This window comes from Phalangium opilio, unplaced genomic scaffold (genome assembly GCF_054372755.1).
Source record: "Phalangium opilio isolate 3A_F unplaced genomic scaffold, DU_Popi_V2 ptg001865l_1, whole genome shotgun sequence".
Classification (NCBI taxonomy): Eukaryota; Metazoa; Arthropoda; class Arachnida; order Opiliones; family Phalangiidae; genus Phalangium; species Phalangium opilio.
This window is the reverse complement of record NW_028324263.1, coordinates 437,674-456,913: the sequence shown is the minus strand read 5'-3', so window position 1 is coordinate 456,913 and position 19,240 is coordinate 437,674. Positions and strand designations below refer to the sequence as shown.

The following is a 19,240-nucleotide window of genomic DNA, read 5'->3' as shown; positions in this document are numbered from 1 at the left end:
TATAAAAAGATGAAGGTTAATTTGTCTCACTTAATTTAAATTCGAATTATTAACTGGCACTCTCGGCAACGGCCATATCACGCTGAAAACACCGGTTCTCGTCCGATCACCGAAGTTAAGCAGCGTCGAGCGCAGTCAGTACTTGGGAACACAGCGTGCCGTTGGCTTTTTCCTTTTTGTTTCCTCTTTAAAATTCCACCAGATATGAAAAAAGCAAACATATCTTCTTTTTGTTATTGTTTTATAAAGATGAAGGTTAATTAAATTCAAATTATTAACTAGCTCTCTCGGCAACGGCCATATCATGCTGAATACACCGGTTCTCGTCCGATCACCGAAGTTAAGCAGCGTCGAGCGCAGTCAGTACTTGGGCGGGAGACCACTTAGGAACACTGCGTGTCGTTGGCTTTTTTAATTTTTTTTTCCTCTTTTAAATTCCAATAGATATGAAAAAAGCAAACATATTTTCTTTTTGTTATTGTTTTAAAAAGATGAAGGTCAAATTGTCTCACTTAATTTAAATTCGAATTATTATCTAGCACTCTAGGCAACGGCCATATCACGCTGAAAACACCGGATCTCGTCCGATCACCGAAGTTAAGAAGCGTCGAGCGCAGTCAGTACTTGGGAGGGAGACCACTTAGGAAAACTGCGTGCCGTTGGCTTTTTCACTTTTTTTTTCCTCCTTTAAATTCCAATAGATATGAAAAAACCAAACATATCTTCTTTTTGATACTGTTTTATAAAGATGAAAGTTAATTAAATTCAAATTATGAAATAGCACTTTCGGTAACGGCCATATCACGCTGAAAACAACGGTTCTCGTCCGATCACCGAAGTTAAGCAGCGTCTAGCGCAGTCAGTACTTGGGAGGGAGAACAGTTAGGAACACTGCGTGCCGTTGGCTTTTTAATTTTTTTTTTCCTCTTTTAAATTCCAATAGATATGAAAAAAGCAAAAATATTTTCTTTTTGTTATAGTTTTAAAATGATGAAGGTCAATTTGTCTCACTTAATTTAAATTCGAATTATTATGTAGCACTCTCGGCAACGGCCATATCACGCTGAAAACACCGGTTCTCGTCCGATCACCGAAGTTAAGCAGCGTCGAGCGCAGTCAGTACTTGGGAACACTGCGTGCCGTTGGCTTTTTCCTTTTTGTTTCCTCTTTTAAATTCCACCAGAAATGAAAATAGCAAAAATATCTTCTTTTTGTTATTGTTTTATAAAGATGAAGTTTAATTGAATTCAAATTATTAACTAGCACTCTCGGCAACGGCCATATCATGCTGAATACACCGGTTCTCGTCCGATCACCGAAGTTAAGCAGCGTCGAGCGCAGTCAGTACTTGGGAGGGAGACCACTTAGGAACACTGCGTGCCGTTGGCTTTTTCACTTTTTTTTCACTTTTAAATTCCAATAGATATGAAAAAAGCAAACATATCTTCTTTTTGTTATTGTTTTATAAAGATGAAGGTTAATTAAATTCGAATTATTAAGAAGTACTCTCGGCAACGGCCATATCACGCTGAAAACACCGGTTCTCGTCCGTTCACCGAAGTTAAGCAGCGTCGAGCGCAGTCAGTACTTGGGAGGCAGACCACTTGGGAACAGTGCGTGCCGTTGGCTTTTTCACTTTTTTTTCCTCTTTTAAATTCCAATAGATATGAAAAAAGCAAACATATTTTCTTTTTGTTATTGTTTTAAAAAGATGATGGTTAATTTGTCTCACTTAATTTAAATTCGAATTATTATCTATCACTCTCGGCAACGGCCATATCACGCTGAAAACACCGGTTCTCGTCGGATCACCGAAGTTAAGCAGCGTCGAGCGCAGTCAGTACTTGGGAGGGAGACCACTTAGGAACACTGCGTGCCGTTGGCTTTTTCACTTTTTTTCCTCTTTCAAATTCCAATAGATATGAAAAAAGCCAACATATTTTCTTTTTGTTATTGTTTTAAAAAGATGGTTAATTTGTCTCACTTAATTTAAATTCGAATTATTATCTAGCATTCTCGGCAACGGCCATATCACGCTGAAAACACCGGTTCTCGTCCGATCACCGAAGTTAAGAAGCGTCGAGGCAGTCAGTACTTGGGAGGGAGACCACTTAGGAACACTGCGTGCCGTTGGCTTTTTCACTTTTTTTCCCCTTTTAAATTCCTATAGATATGAAAAAAGCAAACATATTTTCTTTTTGTTATTGTTTTAAAAAGATGAAGGTCAATTTGTCTCACTTAATTTAAATTCGAACTATTATCTAGCACTCTCGGCAACGGCCATATCACGCTGAAAACACCGGTTCTCGTCGGATCACCGAAGTTAAGCAGCGTCGAGCGCAGTCAGTACTTGGGAGGGAGACCACTTAGGAACACTGCGTGCCGTGGCTTTTTCACTTTTTTTTCCTCTTTCAAATTCCAATAGATATGAAAAAAGCCAACATATTTTCTTTTTGTTATTGTTTTAAAAAGATGAAGGTTAATTTGTCTCACTTAATTTAAATTCGAATTATTAAATAGCACTCTCGGCAACGGCCATATCACGCTGAAAACACCGGTTCTCGTCCGATCACTGAAGTTAAGCAGCGTCGAGCGCAGTCAGTACTTGGGAGGGAGACCACTTAGGAACACTGCGTGCCGTTGGCTTTTTCACTTTTTTTCCTCTTTCAAATTCCAATAGATATGAAAAAAGCCAACATATTTTCTTTTTGTTATTGTTTTAAAAAGATGGTTAATTTGTCTCACTTAATTTAAATTCGAATTATTAAATAGCACTCTCGGCAACGGCCATATCACGCTGAAAACACCGGTTCTCGTCCGATCACCGAAGTTAAGCAGCGTCGAGCGCAGTCAGTACTTGGGAGGGAGACCACTTAGGAACACTGCGTGCCGTTGGCTTTTTCACTTTTTTTTCCTGTTTTAAATTCCAATAGATATGAAAAAAGCAAACATATTTTCTTTTTGTTATTGTTTTAAAAAGATGGTTAATTTGTCTCACTTAATTTAAATTCGAATTATTATCTAGCATTCTCGGCAACGGCCATATCACGCTGAAAACACCGGTTCTCGTCCGATCACCGAAGTTAAGAAGCGTCGAGGCAGTCAGTACTTGGGAGGGAGACCACTTAGGAACACTGCGTGCCGTTGGCTTTTTCACTTTTTTTCCCCTTTTAAATTCCTATAGATATGAAAAAAGCAAACATATTTTCTTTTTGTTATTGTTTTAAAAAGATGAAGGTCAATTTGTCTCACTTAATTTAAATTCGAACTATTATCTAGCACTCTCGGCAACGGCCATATCACGCTGAAAACACCGGTTCTCGTCGGATCACCGAAGTTAAGCAGCGTCGAGCGCAGTCAGTACTTGGGAGGGAGACCACTTAGGAACACTGCGTGCCGTGGCTTTTTCACTTTTTTTTCCTCTTTCAAATTCCAATAGATATGAAAAAAGCCAACATATTTTCTTTTTGTTATTGTTTTAAAAAGATGAAGGTTAATTTGTCTCACTTAATTTAAATTCGAATTATTAAATAGCACTCTCGGCAACGGCCATATCACGCTGAAAACACCGGTTCTCGTCCGATCACTGAAGTTAAGCAGCGTCGAGCGCAGTCAGTACTTGGGAGGGAGACCACTTAGGAACACTGCGTGCCGTTGGCTTTTTCACTTTTTTTCCTCTTTCAAATTCCAATAGATATGAAAAAAGCCAACATATTTTCTTTTTGTTATTGTTTTAAAAAGATGGTTAATTTGTCTCACTTAATTTAAATTCGAATTATTAAATAGCACTCTCGGCAACGGCCATATCACGCTGAAAACACCGGTTCTCGTCCGATCACCGAAGTTAAGCAGCGTCGAGCGCAGTCAGTACTTGGGAGGGAGACCACTTAGGAACACTGCGTGCCGTTGGCTTTTTCACTTTTTTTTCCTGTTTTAAATTCCAATAGATATGAAAAAAGCAAACATATTTTCTTTTTGTTATTGTTTTAAAAAGATGAAGGTTAATTTGTCTCACTTAATTTAAATTCGAATTATTATCTAGCACTCTCGGCAACGGCCATATCACGCTGAAAACACAGGTTCTCGTCCGATCACCGAAGTTAAGCAGCGTCGAGGCAGTCAGTACTTGGGAGGGAGACCACTTAGGAACACTGCGTGCCGTTGGCTTTTTCACTTTTTTTCCTCTTTTAAATTCCAATAGATATGAAAAAAGCAAACATATTTTCTTTTTGTTATTGTTTTAAAAAGATGATGGTTAATTTGTCTCACTTAATTTAAATTCGAATTATTATCTAGCACTCTCTGCAACGGCCATATCACGCTGAAAACACCGGTTCTCGTCGGATCACCGAAGTTAAGCAGCGTCGAGCGCAGTCAGTACTTGGGAGGGAGACCACTTAGGAACACTGCGTGCCGTTGGCTTTTTCACTTTTTTTCCTCTTTCAAATTCCAATAGATATGAAAAAAGCCAACATATTTTCTTTTTGTTATTGTTTTAAAAAGATGAAGGTTAATTTGTCTCACTTAATTTTAATTCGAATTATTAAATAGCACTCTCGGCAACGGCCATATCACGCTGAAAACACCGGTTCTCGTCCGATCACCGAAGTTAAGCAGCGTCGAGCGCAGTCAGTACTTGGGAGGGAGACCACTTAGGAACACTGCGTGCCGTTGGCTTTTTCACTTTTTTTTCCTGTTTTAAATTCCAATAGATATGAAAAAACCAAACATATTTTCTTTTTGTTATTGTTTTAAAAACATGAAGGTTAATTTGTCTCACTTAATTTAAATTCGAATTATTATCTAGCACTCTCGGCAACGGCCATATCACGCTGAAAACACAGGTTCTCGTCCGATCACCGAAGTTAAGCAGCGTCGAGGCAGTCAGTACTTGGGAGGGAGACCACTTAGGAACACTGCGTGCCGTTGGCTTTTTCACTTTTTTTTCCTGTTTTAAATTCCAATAGATATGAAAAAAGCAAACATATTTTCTTTTTGTTATTGTTTTAAAAAGATGAAGGTTAATTTGTCTCACTTAATTTAAATTCGAATTATTATCTAGCACTCGCGGCAACGGCCATATCACGCTGAAAACACAGGTTCTCGTCCGATCACCGAAGTTAAGCAGCGTCGAGGCAGTCAGTACTTGGGAGGGAGACCACTTAGGAACACTGCGTGCCGTTGGCTTTTTCACTTTTTTTTCCTGTTTTAAATTCCAATAGATATGAAAAAAGCAAACATATTTTCTTTTTGTTATTGTTTTAAAAAGATGAAGGTTAATTTGTCTCACTTAATTTAAATTCGAATTATTATCTAGCACTCGCGGCAACGGCCATATCACGCTGAAAACACAGGTTCTCGTCCGATCACCGAAGTTAAGCAGCGTCGAGGCAGTCAGTACTTGGGAGGGAGACCACTTAGGAACACTGCGTGCCGTTGGCTTTTTCACTTTTTTTCCTCTTTTAAATTCCAATAGATATGAAAAAAGCAAACATATTTTCTTTTTGTTATTGTTTTAAAAAGATGATGATTAATTTGTCTCACTTAATTTAAATTCGAATTATTATCTAGCACTCTCGGCAACGGCCATATCACGCTGAAAACACCGGTTCTCGTCCGATCACCGAAGTTAAGCAGCGTCGAGCGCAGTCAGTACTTGGAAACTCTGCGTGCCGTTGGCTTTTTCACTTTTATTTCCCCTTTTAAATTCCATGAGATAAGAAAAAAGCAAACACATCTTCTTTTTCTTATTGATTTATAAAGATGAAGGTTAATTAAATTCGAATTATTAAATAGCACTCTCGGCAACGGCCATATCACGCTGAAAACACCGGTTCTCGTCCGATCACTGAAGTTAAGCAGCGTCGAGCGCAGTCAGTACTTGGGAGGGAGACCACTTAGGAACACTGCGTGCCGTTGGCTTTTTCACTTTTTTTCCTCTTTCAAATTCCAATAGATATGAAAAAAGCCAACATATTTTCTTTTTGTTATTGTTTTAAAAAGATGGTTAATTTGTCTCACTTAATTTAAATTCGAATTATTAAATAGCACTCTCGGCAACGGCCATATCACGCTGAAAACACCGGTTCTCGTCGGATCACCGAAGTTAAGCAGCGTCGAGCGCAGTCAGTACTTGGGAGGGAGACCACTTAGGAACACTGCGTGCCGTGGCTTTTTCACTTTTTTTTCCTCTTTCAAATTCCAATAGATATGAAAAAAGCCAACATATTTTCTTTTTGTTATTGTTTTAAAAAGATGAAGGTTAATTTGTCTCACTTAATTTAAATTCGAATTATTAAATAGCACTCTCGGCAACGGCCATATCACGCTGAAAACACCGGTTCTCGTCCGATCACTGAAGTTAAGCAGCGTCGAGCGCAGTCAGTACTTGGGAGGGAGACCACTTAGGAACACTGCGTGCCGTTGGCTTTTTCACTTTTTTTCCTCTTTCAAATTCCAATAGATATGAAAAAAGCCAACATATTTTCTTTTTGTTATTGTTTTAAAAAGATGGTTAATTTGTCTCACTTAATTTAAATTCGAATTATTAAATAGCACTCTCGGCAACGGCCATATCACGCTGAAAACACCGGTTCTCGTCCGATCACCGAAGTTAAGCAGCGTCGAGCGCAGTCAGTACTTGGGAGGGAGACCACTTAGGAACACTGCGTGCCGTTGGCTTTTTCACTTTTTTTTCCTGTTTTAAATTCCAATAGATATGAAAAAAGCAAACATATTTTCTTTTTGTTATTGTTTTAAAAAGATGAAGGTTAATTTGTCTCACTTAATTTAAATTCGAATTATTATCTAGCACTCTCGGCAACGGCCATATCACGCTGAAAACACAGGTTCTCGTCCGATCACCGAAGTTAAGCAGCGTCGAGGCAGTCAGTACTTGGGAGGGAGACCACTTAGGAACACTGCGTGCCGTTGGCTTTTTCACTTTTTTTCCTCTTTTAAATTCCAATAGATATGAAAAAAGCAAACATATTTTCTTTTTGTTATTGTTTTAAAAAGATGATGGTTAATTTGTCTCACTTAATTTAAATTCGAATTATTATCTAGCACTCTCTGCAACGGCCATATCACGCTGAAAACACCGGTTCTCGTCGGATCACCGAAGTTAAGCAGCGTCGAGCGCAGTCAGTACTTGGGAGGGAGACCACTTAGGAACACTGCGTGCCGTTGGCTTTTTCACTTTTTTTCCTCTTTCAAATTCCAATAGATATGAAAAAAGCCAACATATTTTCTTTTTGTTATTGTTTTAAAAAGATGAAGGTTAATTTGTCTCACTTAATTTTAATTCGAATTATTAAATAGCACTCTCGGCAACGGCCATATCACGCTGAAAACACCGGTTCTCGTCCGATCACCGAAGTTAAGCAGCGTCGAGCGCAGTCAGTACTTGGGAGGGAGACCACTTAGGAACACTGCGTGCCGTTGGCTTTTTCACTTTTTTTTCCTGTTTTAAATTCCAATAGATATGAAAAAACCAAACATATTTTCTTTTTGTTATTGTTTTAAAAACATGAAGGTTAATTTGTCTCACTTAATTTAAATTCGAATTATTATCTAGCACTCTCGGCAACGGCCATATCACGCTGAAAACACAGGTTCTCGTCCGATCACCGAAGTTAAGCAGCGTCGAGGCAGTCAGTACTTGGGAGGGAGACCACTTAGGAACACTGCGTGCCGTGGCTTTTTCACTTTTTTTTCCTCTTTCAAATTCCAATAGATATGAAAAAAGCCAACATATTTTCTTTTTGTTATTGTTTTAAAAAGATGAAGGTTAATTTGTCTCACTTAATTTAAATTCGAATTATTAAATAGCACTCTCGGCAACGGCCATATCACGCTGAAAACACCGGTTCTCGTCCGATCACTGAAGTTAAGCAGCGTCGAGCGCAGTCAGTACTTGGGAGGGAGACCACTTAGGAACACTGCGTGCCGTTGGCTTTTTCACTTTTTTTCCTCTTTCAAATTCCAATAGATATGAAAAAAGCCAACATATTTTCTTTTTGTTATTGTTTTAAAAAGATGGTTAATTTGTCTCACTTAATTTAAATTCGAATTATTAAATAGCACTCTCGGCAACGGCCATATCACGCTGAAAACACCGGTTCTCGTCCGATCACCGAAGTTAAGCAGCGTCGAGCGCAGTCAGTACTTGGGAGGGAGACCACTTAGGAACACTGCGTGCCGTTGGCTTTTTCACTTTTTTTTCCTGTTTTAAATTCCAATAGATATGAAAAAAGCAAACATATTTTCTTTTTGTTATTGTTTTAAAAAGATGAAGGTTAATTTGTCTCACTTAATTTAAATTCGAATTATTATCTAGCACTCTCGGCAACGGCCATATCACGCTGAAAACACAGGTTCTCGTCCGATCACCGAAGTTAAGCAGCGTCGAGGCAGTCAGTACTTGGGAGGGAGACCACTTAGGAACACTGCGTGCCGTTGGCTTTTTCACTTTTTTTCCTCTTTTAAATTCCAATAGATATGAAAAAAGCAAACATATTTTCTTTTTGTTATTGTTTTAAAAAGATGATGGTTAATTTGTCTCACTTAATTTAAATTCGAATTATTATCTAGCACTCTCTGCAACGGCCATATCACGCTGAAAACACCGGTTCTCGTCGGATCACCGAAGTTAAGCAGCGTCGAGCGCAGTCAGTACTTGGGAGGGAGACCACTTAGGAACACTGCGTGCCGTTGGCTTTTTCACTTTTTTTCCTCTTTCAAATTCCAATAGATATGAAAAAAGCCAACATATTTTCTTTTTGTTATTGTTTTAAAAAGATGAAGGTTAATTTGTCTCACTTAATTTTAATTCGAATTATTAAATAGCACTCTCGGCAACGGCCATATCACGCTGAAAACACCGGTTCTCGTCCGATCACCGAAGTTAAGCAGCGTCGAGCGCAGTCAGTACTTGGGAGGGAGACCACTTAGGAACACTGCGTGCCGTTGGCTTTTTCACTTTTTTTTCCTGTTTTAAATTCCAATAGATATGAAAAAACCAAACATATTTTCTTTTTGTTATTGTTTTAAAAACATGAAGGTTAATTTGTCTCACTTAATTTAAATTCGAATTATTATCTAGCACTCTCGGCAACGGCCATATCACGCTGAAAACACAGGTTCTCGTCCGATCACCGAAGTTAAGCAGCGTCGAGGCAGTCAGTACTTGGGAGGGAGACCACTTAGGAACACTGCGTGCCGTTGGCTTTTTCACTTTTTTTTCCTGTTTTAAATTCCAATAGATATGAAAAAAGCAAACATATTTTCTTTTTGTTATTGTTTTAAAAAGATGAAGGTTAATTTGTCTCACTTAATTTAAATTCGAATTATTATCTAGCACTCGCGGCAACGGCCATATCACGCTGAAAACACAGGTTCTCGTCCGATCACCGAAGTTAAGCAGCGTCGAGGCAGTCAGTACTTGGGAGGGAGACCACTTAGGAACACTGCGTGCCGTTGGCTTTTTCACTTTTTTTCCTCTTTTAAATTCCAATAGATATGAAAAAAGCAAACATATTTTCTTTTTGTTATTGTTTTAAAAAGATGATGATTAATTTGTCTCACTTAATTTAAATTCGAATTATTATCTAGCACTCTCGGCAACGGCCATATCACGCTGAAAACACCGGTTCTCGTCCGATCACCGAAGTTAAGCAGCGTCGAGCGCAGTCAGTACTTGGAAACTCTGCGTGCCGTTGGCTTTTTCACTTTTATTTCCCCTTTTAAATTCCATGAGATAAGAAAAAAGCAAACACATCTTCTTTTTCTTATTGATTTATAAAGATGAAGGTTAATTAAATTCGAATTATTAAATAGCACTCTCGGCAACGGCCATATCACGCTGAAAACACCGGTTCTCGTCCGATCACTGAAGTTAAGCAGCGTCGAGCGCAGTCAGTACTTGGGAGGGAGACCACTTAGGAACACTGCGTGCCGTTGGCTTTTTCACTTTTTTTCCTCTTTCAAATTCCAATAGATATGAAAAAAGCCAACATATTTTCTTTTTGTTATTGTTTTAAAAAGATGGTTAATTTGTCTCACTTAATTTAAATTCGAATTATTAAATAGCACTCTCGGCAACGGCCATATCACGCTGAAAACACCGGTTCTCGTCCGATCACCGAAGTTAAGCAGCGTCGAGCGCAGTCAGTACTTGGGAGGGAGACCACTTAGGAACACTGCGTGCCGTTGGCTTTTTCACTTTTTTTTCCTGTTTTAAATTCCAATAGATATGAAAAAAGCAAACATATTTTCTTTTTGTTATTGTTTTAAAAAGATGAAGGTTAATTTGTCTCACTTAATTTAAATTCGAATTATTATCTAGCACTCTCTGCAACGGCCATATCACGCTGAAAACACCGGTTCTCGTCGGATCACCGAAGTTAAGCAGCGTCGAGCGCAGTCAGTACTTGGGAGGGAGACCACTTAGGAACACTGCGTGCCGTTGGCTTTTTCACTTTTTTTCCTCTTTCAAATTCCAATAGATATGAAAAAAGCCAACATATTTTCTTTTTGTTATTGTTTTAAAAAGATGAAGGTTAATTTGTCTCACTTAATTTTAATTCGAATTATTAAATAGCACTCTCGGCAACGGCCATATCACGCTGAAAACACCGGTTCTCGTCCGATCACCGAAGTTAAGCAGCGTCGAGCGCAGTCAGTACTTGGGAGGGAGACCACTTAGGAACACTGCGTGCCGTTGGCTTTTTCACTTTTTTTTCCTGTTTTAAATTCCAATAGATATGAAAAAACCAAACATATTTTCTTTTTGTTATTGTTTTAAAAACATGAAGGTTAATTTGTCTCACTTAATTTAAATTCGAATTATTATCTAGCACTCTCGGCAACGGCCATATCACGCTGAAAACACAGGTTCTCGTCCGATCACCGAAGTTAAGCAGCGTCGAGGCAGTCAGTACTTGGGAGGGAGACCACTTAGGAACACTGCGTGCCGTTGGCTTTTTCACTTTTTTTTCCTGTTTTAAATTCCAATAGATATGAAAAAAGCAAACATATTTTCTTTTTGTTATTGTTTTAAAAAGATGAAGGTTAATTTGTCTCACTTAATTTAAATTCGAATTATTATCTAGCACTCGCGGCAACGGCCATATCACGCTGAAAACACAGGTTCTCGTCCGATCACCGAAGTTAAGCAGCGTCGAGGCAGTCAGTACTTGGGAGGGAGACCACTTAGGAACACTGCGTGCCGTTGGCTTTTTCACTTTTTTTCCTCTTTTAAATTCCAATAGATATGAAAAAAGCAAACATATTTTCTTTTTGTTATTGTTTTAAAAAGATGATGATTAATTTGTCTCACTTAATTTAAATTCGAATTATTATCTAGCACTCTCGGCAACGGCCATATCACGCTGAAAACACCGGTTCTCGTCCGATCACCGAAGTTAAGCAGCGTCGAGCGCAGTCAGTACTTGGAAACTCTGCGTGCCGTTGGCTTTTTCACTTTTATTTCCCCTTTTAAATTCCATGAGATAAGAAAAAAGCAAACACATCTTCTTTTTCTTATTGATTTATAAAGATGAAGGTTAATTAAATTCGAATTATTAAATAGCACTCTCGGCAACGGCCATATCACGCTGAAAACACCGGTTCTCGTCCGATCACTGAAGTTAAGCAGCGTCGAGCGCAGTCAGTACTTGGGAGGGAGACCACTTAGGAACACTGCGTGCCGTTGGCTTTTTCACTTTTTTTCCTCTTTCAAATTCCAATAGATATGAAAAAAGCCAACATATTTTCTTTTTGTTATTGTTTTAAAAAGATGGTTAATTTGTCTCACTTAATTTAAATTCGAATTATTAAATAGCACTCTCGGCAACGGCCATATCACGCTGAAAACACCGGTTCTCGTCCGATCACCGAAGTTAAGCAGCGTCGAGCGCAGTCAGTACTTGGGAGGGAGACCACTTAGGAACACTGCGTGCCGTTGGCTTTTTCACTTTTTTTTCCTGTTTTAAATTCCAATAGATATGAAAAAAGCAAACATATTTTCTTTTTGTTATTGTTTTAAAAAGATGAAGGTTAATTTGTCTCACTTAATTTAAATTCGAATTATTATCTAGCACTCTCGGCAACGGCCATATCACGCTGAAAACACAGGTTCTCGTCCGATCACCGAAGTTAAGCAGCGTCGAGGCAGTCAGTACTTGGGAGGGAGACCACTTAGGAACACTGCGTGCCGTTGGCTTTTTCACTTTTTTTCCTCTTTTAAATTCCAATAGATATGAAAAAAGCAAACATATTTTCTTTTTGTTATTGTTTTAAAAAGATGATGGTTAATTTGTCTCACTTAATTTAAATTCGAATTATTATCTAGCACTCTCTGCAACGGCCATATCACGCTGAAAACACCGGTTCTCGTCGGATCACCGAAGTTAAGCAGCGTCGAGCGCAGTCAGTACTTGGGAGGGAGACCACTTAGGAACACTGCGTGCCGTTGGCTTTTTCACTTTTTTTCCTCTTTCAAATTCCAATAGATATGAAAAAACCCAACATATTTTCTTTTTGTTATTGTTTTAAAAAGATGAAGGTTAATTTGTCTCACTTAATTTAAATTCGAATTATTAAATAGCACTCTCGGCAACGGCCATATCACGCTGAAAACACCGGTTCTCGTCCGATCACCGAAGTTAAGCAGCGTCGAGCGCAGTCAGTACTTGGGAGGGAGACCACTTAGGAACACTGCGTGCCGTTGGCTTTTTCACTTTTTTTTCCTGTTTTAAATTCCAATAGATATGAAAAAAGCAAACATATTTTCTTTTTGTTATTGTTTTAAAAACATGAAGGTTAATTTGTCTCACTTAATTTAAATTCGAATTATTATCTAGCACTCTCGGCAACGGCCATATCACGCTGAAAACACAGGCTCTCGTCCGATCACCGAAGTTAAGCAGCGTCGAGGCAGTCAGTACTTGGGAGGGAGACCACTTAGGAACACTGCGTGCCGTTGGCTTTTTCACTTTTTTTTCCTGTTTTAAATTCCAATAGATATGAAAAAAGCAAACATATTTTCTTTTTGTTATTGTTTTAAAAAGATGAAGGTTAATTTGTCTCACTTAATTTAAATTCGAATTATTATCTAGCACTCGCGGCAACGGCCATATCACGCTGAAAACACAGGTTCTCGTCCGATCACCGAAGTTAAGCAGCGTCGAGGCAGTCAGTACTTGGGAGGGAGACCACTTAGGAACACTGCGTGCCGTTGGCTTTTTCACTTTTTTTTCCTGTTTTAAATTCCAATAGATATGAAAAAAGCAAACATATTTTCTTTTTGTTATTGTTTTAAAAAGATGAAGGTTAATTTGTCTCACTTAATTTAAATTCGAATTATTATCTAGCACTCGCGGCAACGGCCATATCACGCTGAAAACACAGGTTCTCGTCCGATCACCGAAGTTAAGCAGCGTCGAGGCAGTCAGTACTTGGGAGGGAGACCACTTAGGAACACTGCGTGCCGTTGGCTTTTTCACTTTTTTTCCTCTTTTAAATTCCAATAGATATGAAAAAAGCAAACATATTTTCTTTTTGTTATTGTTTTAAAAAGATGATGATTAATTTGTCTCACTTAATTTAAATTCGAATTATTATCTAGCACTCTCGGCAACGGCCATATCACGCTGAAAACACCGGTTCTCGTCCGATCACCGAAGTTAAGCAGCGTCGAGCGCAGTCAGTACTTGGAAACTCTGCGTGCCGTTGGCTTTTTCACTTTTATTTCCCCTTTTAAATTCCATGAGATAAGAAAAAAGCAAACACATCTTCTTTTTCTTATTGATTTATAAAGATGAAGGTTAATTAAATTCGAATTATTAAATAGCACTCTCGGCAACGGCCATATCACGCTGAAAACACCGGTTCTCGTCCGATCACTGAAGTTAAGCAGCGTCGAGCGCAGTCAGTACTTGGGAGGGAGACCACTTAGGAACACTGCGTGCCGTTGGCTTTTTCACTTTTTTTCCTCTTTCAAATTCCAATAGATATGAAAAAAGCCAACATATTTTCTTTTTGTTATTGTTTTAAAAAGATGGTTAATTTGTCTCACTTAATTTAAATTCGAATTATTAAATAGCACTCTCGGCAACGGCCATATCACGCTGAAAACACCGGTTCTCGTCCGATCACCGAAGTTAAGCAGCGTCGAGCGCAGTCAGTACTTGGGAGGGAGACCACTTAGGAACACTGCGTGCCGTTGGCTTTTTCACTTTTTTTTCCTGTTTTAAATTCCAATAGATATGAAAAAAGCAAACATATTTTCTTTTTGTTATTGTTTTAAAAAGATGAAGGTTAATTTGTCTCACTTAATTTAAATTCGAATTATTATCTAGCACTCTCGGCAACGGCCATATCACGCTGAAAACACAGGTTCTCGTCCGATCACCGAAGTTAAGCAGCGTCGAGGCAGTCAGTACTTGGGAGGGAGACCACTTAGGAACACTGCGTGCCGTTGGCTTTTTCACTTTTTTTCCTCTTTTAAATTCCAATAGATATGAAAAAAGCAAACATATTTTCTTTTTGTTATTGTTTTAAAAAGATGATGGTTAATTTGTCTCACTTAATTTAAATTCGAATTATTATCTAGCACTCTCTGCAACGGCCATATCACGCTGAAAACACCGGTTCGCGTCGGATCACCGAAGTTAAGCAGCGTCGAGCGCAGTCAGTACTTGGGAGGGAGACCACTTAGGAACACTGCGTGCCGTTGGCTTTTTCACTTTTTTTCCTCTTTCAAATTCCAATAGATATGAAAAAAGCCAACATATTTTCTTTTTGTTATTGTTTTAAAAAGATGAAGGTTAATTTGTCTCACTTAATTTAAATTCGAATTATTAAATAGCACTCTCGGCAACGGCCATATCACGCTGAAAACACCGGTTCTCGTCCGATCACCGAAGTTTAGCAGCGTCGAGCGCAGTCAGTACTTGGGAGGGAGACCACTTAGGAACACTGCGTGCCGTTGGCTTTTTCACTTTTTTTTCCTGTTTTAAATTCCAATAGATATGAAAAAAGCAAACATATTTTCTTTTTGTTATTGTTTTAAAAACATGAAGGTTAATTTGTCTCACTTAATTTAAATTCGAATTATTATCTAGCACTCTCGGCAACGGCCATATCACGCTGAAAACACAGGTTCTCGTCCGATCACCGAAGTTAAGCAGCGTCGAGGCAGTCAGTACTTGGGAGGGAGACCACTTAGGAACACTGCGTGCCGTTGGCTTTTTCACTTTTTTTTCCTGTTTTAAATTCCAATAGATATGAAAAAAGCAAACATATTTTCTTTTTGTTATTGTTTTAAAAAGATGAAGGTTAATTTGTCTCACTTAATTTAAATTCGAATTATTATCTAGCACTCGCGGCAACGGCCATATCACGCTGAAAACACAGGTTCTCGTCCGATCACCGAAGTTAAGCAGCGTCGAGGCAGTCAGTACTTGGGAGGGAGACCACTTAGGAACACTGCGTGCCGTTGGCTTTTTCACTTTTTTTCCTCTTTTAAATTCCAATAGATATGAAAAAAGCAAACATATTTTCTTTTTGTTATTGTTTTAAAAAGATGATGATTAATTTGTCTCACTTAATTTAAATTCGAATTATTATCTAGCACTCTCGGCAACGGTCATCTCACGCTGAAAACACCGGTTCTCGTCCGATCACCGAAGTTAAGCAGCGTCGAGCGCAGTCAGTACATGGAAACTTTGCGTGCCGTTGGCTTTTTCACTTTTATTTCCTCTTTTAAATACCATGAGATATGAAAAAAGCAAACATATCTTCTTTTTCTTATTGATTTATAAAGATGAAGGTTAATTAAATTCGAATTATTAAATAGCACTCTCGGCAACGACCATAACACGCTGAAAACACCGGTTCTCGTCCGATCACCGAAGTTAAGGAGCGTCGAGCGCAGTCAGTACTTGGGAGGGAGACCACTTAGGAACACTGCGTGCCGTTGGCTTTTTCACTTTTTTTTCCTCTTTTAAATTCCAATAGATATGAAAAAAGCCAACATATTATCTTTTTGTTATTGTTTTAAAAAGATGAAGGTTAATTTGTCTCACTTAATTTAAATTCGAATTATTAAATAGCACTCTCGGCAACGGCCATATCACGCTGAAAACACCGGTTCTCGTCCGATCACCGAGGTTTAGCAGCGTCGAGCGCAGTCAGTACTTGGAAGGGAGACCACTTAGGAACACTGCGTGCCGTTGGCTTTTTCACTTTTTTTCCTCTTTTAAATTCCAATAGATATGAAAAAAGCAAACATATTTTCTTTTTGTTATTGTTTTAAAAAGATGATGGTTAATTTGTCTCACTTAATTTAAATTCGAATTATTATCTAGCACTCTCGGCAACGGCCATATCACGCTGAAAACCCCGGTTCTCGTCCGATCACCGAAGTTAGGCAGCGTCGAGCGCAGTCAGTACTTGGAAACTCTGCGTGCCGTTGGCTTTTCACTTTTATTTCCCCTTTTAAATTCTATGAGATATGAAAAAAGCAAACATATCTTCTTTTTCTTATTGATTTATAAAGATGAAGGTTAATTAAATTCGAATTATTAAATAGCACTCTCGGCAACGGCCATATCACGCTGAAAACACCGGTTATCGTCCGATCACCGAGGTTAAGGAGCGTCGAGCGCAGTCAGTACTTGGGAGGGAGACCACTTAGGAACACTGCGTGCTGTTGGCTTTTTCACCTCTTTTAAATTCCAATAGATATGAAAAAAGCAAACATATTTTCTTTTTGTTATTGTTTTAAAAAGATGATGGTTAATTTGTCTCACTTAATTTAAATTCGAATTATTATCTAGCACTCTCGGCAACGGCCATATCACGCTGAAAACACCGGTTCTCGTCCGATCACCGAAGTTAAGCAGCGTCGAGCGCAGTCAGTACTTGGAAACTCTGCGTGCCGTTGGCTTTTTCACTTTTATTTCCCCTTTTAAATTCCATGAGATAAGAAAAAAGCAAACATATCTTCTTTTTCTTATTGATTTATAAAGATGAAGGTTAATTAAATTCAAATTATTAAAAAGCACTCTCAGCAACGGCCATATCACGCTGAAAACACCGGTTCTCGTCGGATCACCGAAGTTAAGCAGCGTCGAGCGCAGTCAGTACTTGGGAGGGAGACCACTTAGGAACACTGCGTGCCGTTGGCTTTTTCACTTTTTTTCCTCTTTTAAATTCCAATAGATATGAAAAAAGCAAACATATTTTCTTTTTGTTATTGTTTTAAAAAGATGATGGTTATTTTGTCTCACTTAGTTTAAATTCGAATTATTATCTAGCACTCTCGGCAACGGCCATATCACGCTGAAAACACCGGTTCTCGTCGGATCACCGAAGTTAAGCAGCGTCGAGCGCAGTCAGTACGTGGGAGGGAGACCACTTAGGAACACTGCGTGCCGTTGGATTTTTCACTTTTTTTTCCTCTTTCAAATTCCAATAGATATGAAAAAAGCCAACATATTTTCTTTTTGTTATTGTTTTAAAAAGATGAAGGTTAATTTGTCTCACTTAATTTAAATTCGAATTATTAAATAGCACTCTCGGCAACGGCCATATCACTCTGAAAACACCGGTTCTCGTCCGATCACCGAAGTTAAGCAGCGTCGAGCGCAGTCAGTACTTGGAAACTTTGCGTGCCGTTGGCTTTTTCACTTTTATTTCCTCTTTTTAATTCCATGAGATATGAAAAAAGCAAACATATCTTCTTTTTCTTATTGATTTATAAAGATGAACGTTAATTAAATTCGAATTATTAAATAGCACTCTCGGCAACGGCCATATCACGCTGAAAACACCGGTTCTCGTCCGATCACCGAAGTTAAGGAGCGTCGAGCGCAGCCAGTACTTGGGAGGGAGACCACTTAGGAACACTGCGTGCCGTTGGCTTTTTCACTTTTTTTCCTCTTTTAAATTCCAATAGATATGAAAAAAGCAAACATATTTTCTTTTTGTTATTGTTTTAAAAAGATGATGGTTAATTTGTCTCACTTAATTTAAATTCGAATTATTATCTAGCACTCTCGGCAACGGCCATATCACGCTGAAAACACCGGTTCTCGTCCGATCACCGAAGTTAAGCAGCGTCGAGCGCAGTCAGTACTTGGAAACTCTGCGTGCCGTTGGCTTTTTCACTTTTATTTCCCCTTTTAAATTCCATGAGATAAGAAAAAAGCAAACATATCTTCTTTTTCTTATTGATTTATAAAGATGAAGGCGAATTAAATTCAAATTATTAAATAGCACTCTCAACAACGGCCATATCACGCTGAAAACACCGGTTCTCGTCCGATCACCGAAGTTAAGCAGCGTCGAGCGAAGTCAGTACTTGGAAACTTTGCGTGCCGTTGGCTTTTTCACTTTTATTTCCTCTTTTAAATTCCATGAGATATGAAAAAAGCAAACATATCTTCTTTTTCTTATTGATTTATAAAGATGAAGGTTAATTAAATTCGAATTATTAAATAGCACTCTCGGCAACGGCCATATCACGCTGAAAACACCGGTTCTCGTCCGATCACAGAAGTTAAGGAGCTTCGAGCGCAGTCAGTACTTGGGAGGGAGACCACTTAGGAACACTGCGTGCCGTTGGCTTTTTCACTTTTTTTTCCTCTTTTAAATTCCTATAGATATGAAAAAAGCAAACATATTTTCTTTTTGTTATTGTTTTAAAAAGATGGTCAATTTGTCTCACTTAATTTAAATTCGAATTATTAAATAGCACTCTCGGCAACGGCCATATCACGCTGAAAACACCGGTTCTCGTCCGATCACCGAAGTTAAGGAGCTTCGAGCGCAGTCAGTACTTGGGAGGGAGACCACTTAGGAACACTGCGTGCCGTTGGCTTTTTCACTTTTTTTCCTCTTTTAAATTCCTATAGATATGAAAAAACCAAACATATTTTCTTTTTGTTATTGTTTTAAAAAGATGGTCAATTTGTCTCACTTAATTTAAATTCGAATTATTATCTAGCACTCTCGGCAACGGCCATATCACGCTGAAAACACCGGTTCTCGTCGGATCACCGAAGTTAAGCAGCGTCGAGCGCAGTCAGTACTTGGGAGGGAGACCACTTAGGAACACTGCGTGCCGTTGGCTTTTTCACTTTTTTTCCTCTTTTAAATTCCAATAGATATGAAAAAAGCAAACATATTTTCTTTTTGTTATTGTTTTAAAAAGATGATGGTTAATTTGTCTCAC

General features: G+C 38.6%; 28 non-coding genes and 47 pseudogenes across 28 annotated transcripts; all 75 read left to right on the top strand.

Moving 5' to 3' along the window:
• Window positions 1–64: 64 nt before the first annotated feature.
• On the top strand, window positions 65–167 carry LOC149582205 (5S ribosomal RNA; annotated as a pseudogene).
• Window positions 168–289: 122 nt separating this feature from the next.
• On the top strand, window positions 290–408 carry LOC149582204 (5S ribosomal RNA). Its single transcript, XR_016380674.1, has one exon. It is a non-coding gene; the product is annotated as a 5S ribosomal RNA (ribosomal RNA).
• A 138-nt stretch (window positions 409–546) lies between these two features.
• On the top strand, window positions 547–665 carry LOC149582203 (5S ribosomal RNA; annotated as a pseudogene).
• Window positions 666–788: 123 nt separating this feature from the next.
• On the top strand, window positions 789–907 carry LOC149582202 (5S ribosomal RNA; annotated as a pseudogene).
• Window positions 908–1,045: 138 nt separating this feature from the next.
• LOC149582201 (5S ribosomal RNA) lies at window positions 1,046–1,148 on the top strand (annotated as a pseudogene).
• Window positions 1,149–1,270: 122 nt separating this feature from the next.
• Window positions 1,271–1,389, top strand: LOC149582200 (5S ribosomal RNA). The gene has a single exon (XR_016380707.1). It is a non-coding gene; the product is annotated as a 5S ribosomal RNA (ribosomal RNA).
• Window positions 1,390–1,510: 121 nt separating this feature from the next.
• Window positions 1,511–1,629, top strand: LOC149582199 (5S ribosomal RNA; annotated as a pseudogene).
• A 137-nt stretch (window positions 1,630–1,766) lies between these two features.
• LOC149582198 (5S ribosomal RNA) lies at window positions 1,767–1,885 on the top strand. The gene has a single exon (XR_016380730.1). It is a non-coding gene; the product is annotated as a 5S ribosomal RNA (ribosomal RNA).
• A 133-nt stretch (window positions 1,886–2,018) lies between these two features.
• LOC149582197 (5S ribosomal RNA) lies at window positions 2,019–2,136 on the top strand (annotated as a pseudogene).
• A 136-nt stretch (window positions 2,137–2,272) lies between these two features.
• LOC149582196 (5S ribosomal RNA) lies at window positions 2,273–2,391 on the top strand. The gene has a single exon (XR_016380673.1). It is a non-coding gene; the product is annotated as a 5S ribosomal RNA (ribosomal RNA).
• Window positions 2,392–2,527: 136 nt separating this feature from the next.
• On the top strand, window positions 2,528–2,646 carry LOC149582195 (5S ribosomal RNA). The gene has a single exon (XR_016380706.1). It is a non-coding gene; the product is annotated as a 5S ribosomal RNA (ribosomal RNA).
• A 133-nt stretch (window positions 2,647–2,779) lies between these two features.
• Window positions 2,780–2,898, top strand: LOC149582194 (5S ribosomal RNA). The gene has a single exon (XR_016380688.1). It is a non-coding gene; the product is annotated as a 5S ribosomal RNA (ribosomal RNA).
• A 134-nt stretch (window positions 2,899–3,032) lies between these two features.
• On the top strand, window positions 3,033–3,150 carry LOC149582193 (5S ribosomal RNA; annotated as a pseudogene).
• A 136-nt stretch (window positions 3,151–3,286) lies between these two features.
• LOC149582192 (5S ribosomal RNA) lies at window positions 3,287–3,405 on the top strand. The gene has a single exon (XR_016380672.1). It is a non-coding gene; the product is annotated as a 5S ribosomal RNA (ribosomal RNA).
• A 136-nt stretch (window positions 3,406–3,541) lies between these two features.
• On the top strand, window positions 3,542–3,660 carry LOC149582191 (5S ribosomal RNA). Its single transcript, XR_016380705.1, has one exon. It is a non-coding gene; the product is annotated as a 5S ribosomal RNA (ribosomal RNA).
• A 133-nt stretch (window positions 3,661–3,793) lies between these two features.
• LOC149582190 (5S ribosomal RNA) lies at window positions 3,794–3,912 on the top strand. The gene has a single exon (XR_016380685.1). It is a non-coding gene; the product is annotated as a 5S ribosomal RNA (ribosomal RNA).
• Window positions 3,913–4,049: 137 nt separating this feature from the next.
• LOC149582189 (5S ribosomal RNA) lies at window positions 4,050–4,167 on the top strand (annotated as a pseudogene).
• A 136-nt stretch (window positions 4,168–4,303) lies between these two features.
• Window positions 4,304–4,422, top strand: LOC149582188 (5S ribosomal RNA; annotated as a pseudogene).
• A 136-nt stretch (window positions 4,423–4,558) lies between these two features.
• On the top strand, window positions 4,559–4,677 carry LOC149582187 (5S ribosomal RNA). The gene has a single exon (XR_016380683.1). It is a non-coding gene; the product is annotated as a 5S ribosomal RNA (ribosomal RNA).
• Window positions 4,678–4,814: 137 nt separating this feature from the next.
• Window positions 4,815–4,932, top strand: LOC149582186 (5S ribosomal RNA; annotated as a pseudogene).
• Window positions 4,933–5,069: 137 nt separating this feature from the next.
• LOC149582185 (5S ribosomal RNA) lies at window positions 5,070–5,187 on the top strand (annotated as a pseudogene).
• Window positions 5,188–5,324: 137 nt separating this feature from the next.
• Window positions 5,325–5,442, top strand: LOC149582184 (5S ribosomal RNA; annotated as a pseudogene).
• Window positions 5,443–5,578: 136 nt separating this feature from the next.
• Window positions 5,579–5,681, top strand: LOC149582183 (5S ribosomal RNA; annotated as a pseudogene).
• Window positions 5,682–5,803: 122 nt separating this feature from the next.
• Window positions 5,804–5,922, top strand: LOC149582182 (5S ribosomal RNA). Its single transcript, XR_016380704.1, has one exon. It is a non-coding gene; the product is annotated as a 5S ribosomal RNA (ribosomal RNA).
• Window positions 5,923–6,055: 133 nt separating this feature from the next.
• Window positions 6,056–6,174, top strand: LOC149582181 (5S ribosomal RNA). The gene has a single exon (XR_016380671.1). It is a non-coding gene; the product is annotated as a 5S ribosomal RNA (ribosomal RNA).
• Window positions 6,175–6,310: 136 nt separating this feature from the next.
• On the top strand, window positions 6,311–6,429 carry LOC149582180 (5S ribosomal RNA). Its single transcript, XR_016380702.1, has one exon. It is a non-coding gene; the product is annotated as a 5S ribosomal RNA (ribosomal RNA).
• A 133-nt stretch (window positions 6,430–6,562) lies between these two features.
• Window positions 6,563–6,681, top strand: LOC149582179 (5S ribosomal RNA). The gene has a single exon (XR_016380682.1). It is a non-coding gene; the product is annotated as a 5S ribosomal RNA (ribosomal RNA).
• A 137-nt stretch (window positions 6,682–6,818) lies between these two features.
• Window positions 6,819–6,936, top strand: LOC149582178 (5S ribosomal RNA; annotated as a pseudogene).
• Window positions 6,937–7,072: 136 nt separating this feature from the next.
• Window positions 7,073–7,191, top strand: LOC149582177 (5S ribosomal RNA; annotated as a pseudogene).
• A 136-nt stretch (window positions 7,192–7,327) lies between these two features.
• LOC149582176 (5S ribosomal RNA) lies at window positions 7,328–7,446 on the top strand. The gene has a single exon (XR_016380681.1). It is a non-coding gene; the product is annotated as a 5S ribosomal RNA (ribosomal RNA).
• A 137-nt stretch (window positions 7,447–7,583) lies between these two features.
• LOC149582175 (5S ribosomal RNA) lies at window positions 7,584–7,701 on the top strand (annotated as a pseudogene).
• A 136-nt stretch (window positions 7,702–7,837) lies between these two features.
• LOC149582174 (5S ribosomal RNA) lies at window positions 7,838–7,956 on the top strand. Its single transcript, XR_016380700.1, has one exon. It is a non-coding gene; the product is annotated as a 5S ribosomal RNA (ribosomal RNA).
• A 133-nt stretch (window positions 7,957–8,089) lies between these two features.
• Window positions 8,090–8,208, top strand: LOC149582173 (5S ribosomal RNA). The gene has a single exon (XR_016380680.1). It is a non-coding gene; the product is annotated as a 5S ribosomal RNA (ribosomal RNA).
• A 137-nt stretch (window positions 8,209–8,345) lies between these two features.
• LOC149582172 (5S ribosomal RNA) lies at window positions 8,346–8,463 on the top strand (annotated as a pseudogene).
• A 136-nt stretch (window positions 8,464–8,599) lies between these two features.
• On the top strand, window positions 8,600–8,718 carry LOC149582171 (5S ribosomal RNA; annotated as a pseudogene).
• A 136-nt stretch (window positions 8,719–8,854) lies between these two features.
• On the top strand, window positions 8,855–8,973 carry LOC149582170 (5S ribosomal RNA). The gene has a single exon (XR_016380679.1). It is a non-coding gene; the product is annotated as a 5S ribosomal RNA (ribosomal RNA).
• Window positions 8,974–9,110: 137 nt separating this feature from the next.
• Window positions 9,111–9,228, top strand: LOC149582169 (5S ribosomal RNA; annotated as a pseudogene).
• A 137-nt stretch (window positions 9,229–9,365) lies between these two features.
• Window positions 9,366–9,483, top strand: LOC149582168 (5S ribosomal RNA; annotated as a pseudogene).
• A 136-nt stretch (window positions 9,484–9,619) lies between these two features.
• Window positions 9,620–9,722, top strand: LOC149582167 (5S ribosomal RNA; annotated as a pseudogene).
• Window positions 9,723–9,844: 122 nt separating this feature from the next.
• LOC149582166 (5S ribosomal RNA) lies at window positions 9,845–9,963 on the top strand. Its single transcript, XR_016380699.1, has one exon. It is a non-coding gene; the product is annotated as a 5S ribosomal RNA (ribosomal RNA).
• A 133-nt stretch (window positions 9,964–10,096) lies between these two features.
• On the top strand, window positions 10,097–10,215 carry LOC149582165 (5S ribosomal RNA). The gene has a single exon (XR_016380678.1). It is a non-coding gene; the product is annotated as a 5S ribosomal RNA (ribosomal RNA).
• Window positions 10,216–10,352: 137 nt separating this feature from the next.
• LOC149582164 (5S ribosomal RNA) lies at window positions 10,353–10,471 on the top strand (annotated as a pseudogene).
• Window positions 10,472–10,607: 136 nt separating this feature from the next.
• Window positions 10,608–10,726, top strand: LOC149582163 (5S ribosomal RNA). Its single transcript, XR_016380677.1, has one exon. It is a non-coding gene; the product is annotated as a 5S ribosomal RNA (ribosomal RNA).
• A 137-nt stretch (window positions 10,727–10,863) lies between these two features.
• Window positions 10,864–10,981, top strand: LOC149582162 (5S ribosomal RNA; annotated as a pseudogene).
• Window positions 10,982–11,118: 137 nt separating this feature from the next.
• On the top strand, window positions 11,119–11,236 carry LOC149582161 (5S ribosomal RNA; annotated as a pseudogene).
• A 136-nt stretch (window positions 11,237–11,372) lies between these two features.
• Window positions 11,373–11,475, top strand: LOC149582160 (5S ribosomal RNA; annotated as a pseudogene).
• Window positions 11,476–11,597: 122 nt separating this feature from the next.
• Window positions 11,598–11,716, top strand: LOC149582159 (5S ribosomal RNA). The gene has a single exon (XR_016380698.1). It is a non-coding gene; the product is annotated as a 5S ribosomal RNA (ribosomal RNA).
• A 133-nt stretch (window positions 11,717–11,849) lies between these two features.
• LOC149582158 (5S ribosomal RNA) lies at window positions 11,850–11,968 on the top strand. Its single transcript, XR_016380676.1, has one exon. It is a non-coding gene; the product is annotated as a 5S ribosomal RNA (ribosomal RNA).
• A 137-nt stretch (window positions 11,969–12,105) lies between these two features.
• Window positions 12,106–12,223, top strand: LOC149582157 (5S ribosomal RNA; annotated as a pseudogene).
• A 136-nt stretch (window positions 12,224–12,359) lies between these two features.
• LOC149582156 (5S ribosomal RNA) lies at window positions 12,360–12,478 on the top strand (annotated as a pseudogene).
• A 136-nt stretch (window positions 12,479–12,614) lies between these two features.
• On the top strand, window positions 12,615–12,733 carry LOC149582155 (5S ribosomal RNA). The gene has a single exon (XR_016380670.1). It is a non-coding gene; the product is annotated as a 5S ribosomal RNA (ribosomal RNA).
• Window positions 12,734–12,870: 137 nt separating this feature from the next.
• LOC149582154 (5S ribosomal RNA) lies at window positions 12,871–12,988 on the top strand (annotated as a pseudogene).
• Window positions 12,989–13,125: 137 nt separating this feature from the next.
• LOC149582153 (5S ribosomal RNA) lies at window positions 13,126–13,243 on the top strand (annotated as a pseudogene).
• Window positions 13,244–13,380: 137 nt separating this feature from the next.
• Window positions 13,381–13,498, top strand: LOC149582152 (5S ribosomal RNA; annotated as a pseudogene).
• A 136-nt stretch (window positions 13,499–13,634) lies between these two features.
• On the top strand, window positions 13,635–13,737 carry LOC149582151 (5S ribosomal RNA; annotated as a pseudogene).
• Window positions 13,738–13,859: 122 nt separating this feature from the next.
• LOC149582150 (5S ribosomal RNA) lies at window positions 13,860–13,978 on the top strand. Its single transcript, XR_016380696.1, has one exon. It is a non-coding gene; the product is annotated as a 5S ribosomal RNA (ribosomal RNA).
• Window positions 13,979–14,111: 133 nt separating this feature from the next.
• On the top strand, window positions 14,112–14,230 carry LOC149582149 (5S ribosomal RNA). The gene has a single exon (XR_016380659.1). It is a non-coding gene; the product is annotated as a 5S ribosomal RNA (ribosomal RNA).
• A 137-nt stretch (window positions 14,231–14,367) lies between these two features.
• LOC149582148 (5S ribosomal RNA) lies at window positions 14,368–14,485 on the top strand (annotated as a pseudogene).
• Window positions 14,486–14,621: 136 nt separating this feature from the next.
• Window positions 14,622–14,740, top strand: LOC149582147 (5S ribosomal RNA; annotated as a pseudogene).
• A 136-nt stretch (window positions 14,741–14,876) lies between these two features.
• Window positions 14,877–14,995, top strand: LOC149582146 (5S ribosomal RNA). Its single transcript, XR_016380669.1, has one exon. It is a non-coding gene; the product is annotated as a 5S ribosomal RNA (ribosomal RNA).
• A 137-nt stretch (window positions 14,996–15,132) lies between these two features.
• LOC149582145 (5S ribosomal RNA) lies at window positions 15,133–15,250 on the top strand (annotated as a pseudogene).
• Window positions 15,251–15,387: 137 nt separating this feature from the next.
• LOC149582144 (5S ribosomal RNA) lies at window positions 15,388–15,505 on the top strand (annotated as a pseudogene).
• A 361-nt stretch (window positions 15,506–15,866) lies between these two features.
• Window positions 15,867–15,985, top strand: LOC149582143 (5S ribosomal RNA; annotated as a pseudogene).
• A 137-nt stretch (window positions 15,986–16,122) lies between these two features.
• LOC149582142 (5S ribosomal RNA) lies at window positions 16,123–16,241 on the top strand (annotated as a pseudogene).
• Window positions 16,242–16,601: 360 nt separating this feature from the next.
• LOC149582141 (5S ribosomal RNA) lies at window positions 16,602–16,720 on the top strand (annotated as a pseudogene).
• Window positions 16,721–16,848: 128 nt separating this feature from the next.
• On the top strand, window positions 16,849–16,951 carry LOC149582140 (5S ribosomal RNA; annotated as a pseudogene).
• Window positions 16,952–17,073: 122 nt separating this feature from the next.
• Window positions 17,074–17,192, top strand: LOC149582139 (5S ribosomal RNA; annotated as a pseudogene).
• Window positions 17,193–17,328: 136 nt separating this feature from the next.
• Window positions 17,329–17,447, top strand: LOC149582138 (5S ribosomal RNA; annotated as a pseudogene).
• Window positions 17,448–17,584: 137 nt separating this feature from the next.
• Window positions 17,585–17,687, top strand: LOC149582137 (5S ribosomal RNA; annotated as a pseudogene).
• A 122-nt stretch (window positions 17,688–17,809) lies between these two features.
• On the top strand, window positions 17,810–17,928 carry LOC149582136 (5S ribosomal RNA; annotated as a pseudogene).
• A 136-nt stretch (window positions 17,929–18,064) lies between these two features.
• On the top strand, window positions 18,065–18,167 carry LOC149582135 (5S ribosomal RNA; annotated as a pseudogene).
• A 122-nt stretch (window positions 18,168–18,289) lies between these two features.
• On the top strand, window positions 18,290–18,392 carry LOC149582134 (5S ribosomal RNA; annotated as a pseudogene).
• Window positions 18,393–18,514: 122 nt separating this feature from the next.
• Window positions 18,515–18,633, top strand: LOC149582133 (5S ribosomal RNA; annotated as a pseudogene).
• A 134-nt stretch (window positions 18,634–18,767) lies between these two features.
• On the top strand, window positions 18,768–18,886 carry LOC149582132 (5S ribosomal RNA; annotated as a pseudogene).
• Window positions 18,887–19,019: 133 nt separating this feature from the next.
• Window positions 19,020–19,138, top strand: LOC149582131 (5S ribosomal RNA). Its single transcript, XR_016380729.1, has one exon. It is a non-coding gene; the product is annotated as a 5S ribosomal RNA (ribosomal RNA).
• The last annotated feature ends 102 nt before the right edge of the window (window positions 19,139–19,240 follow it).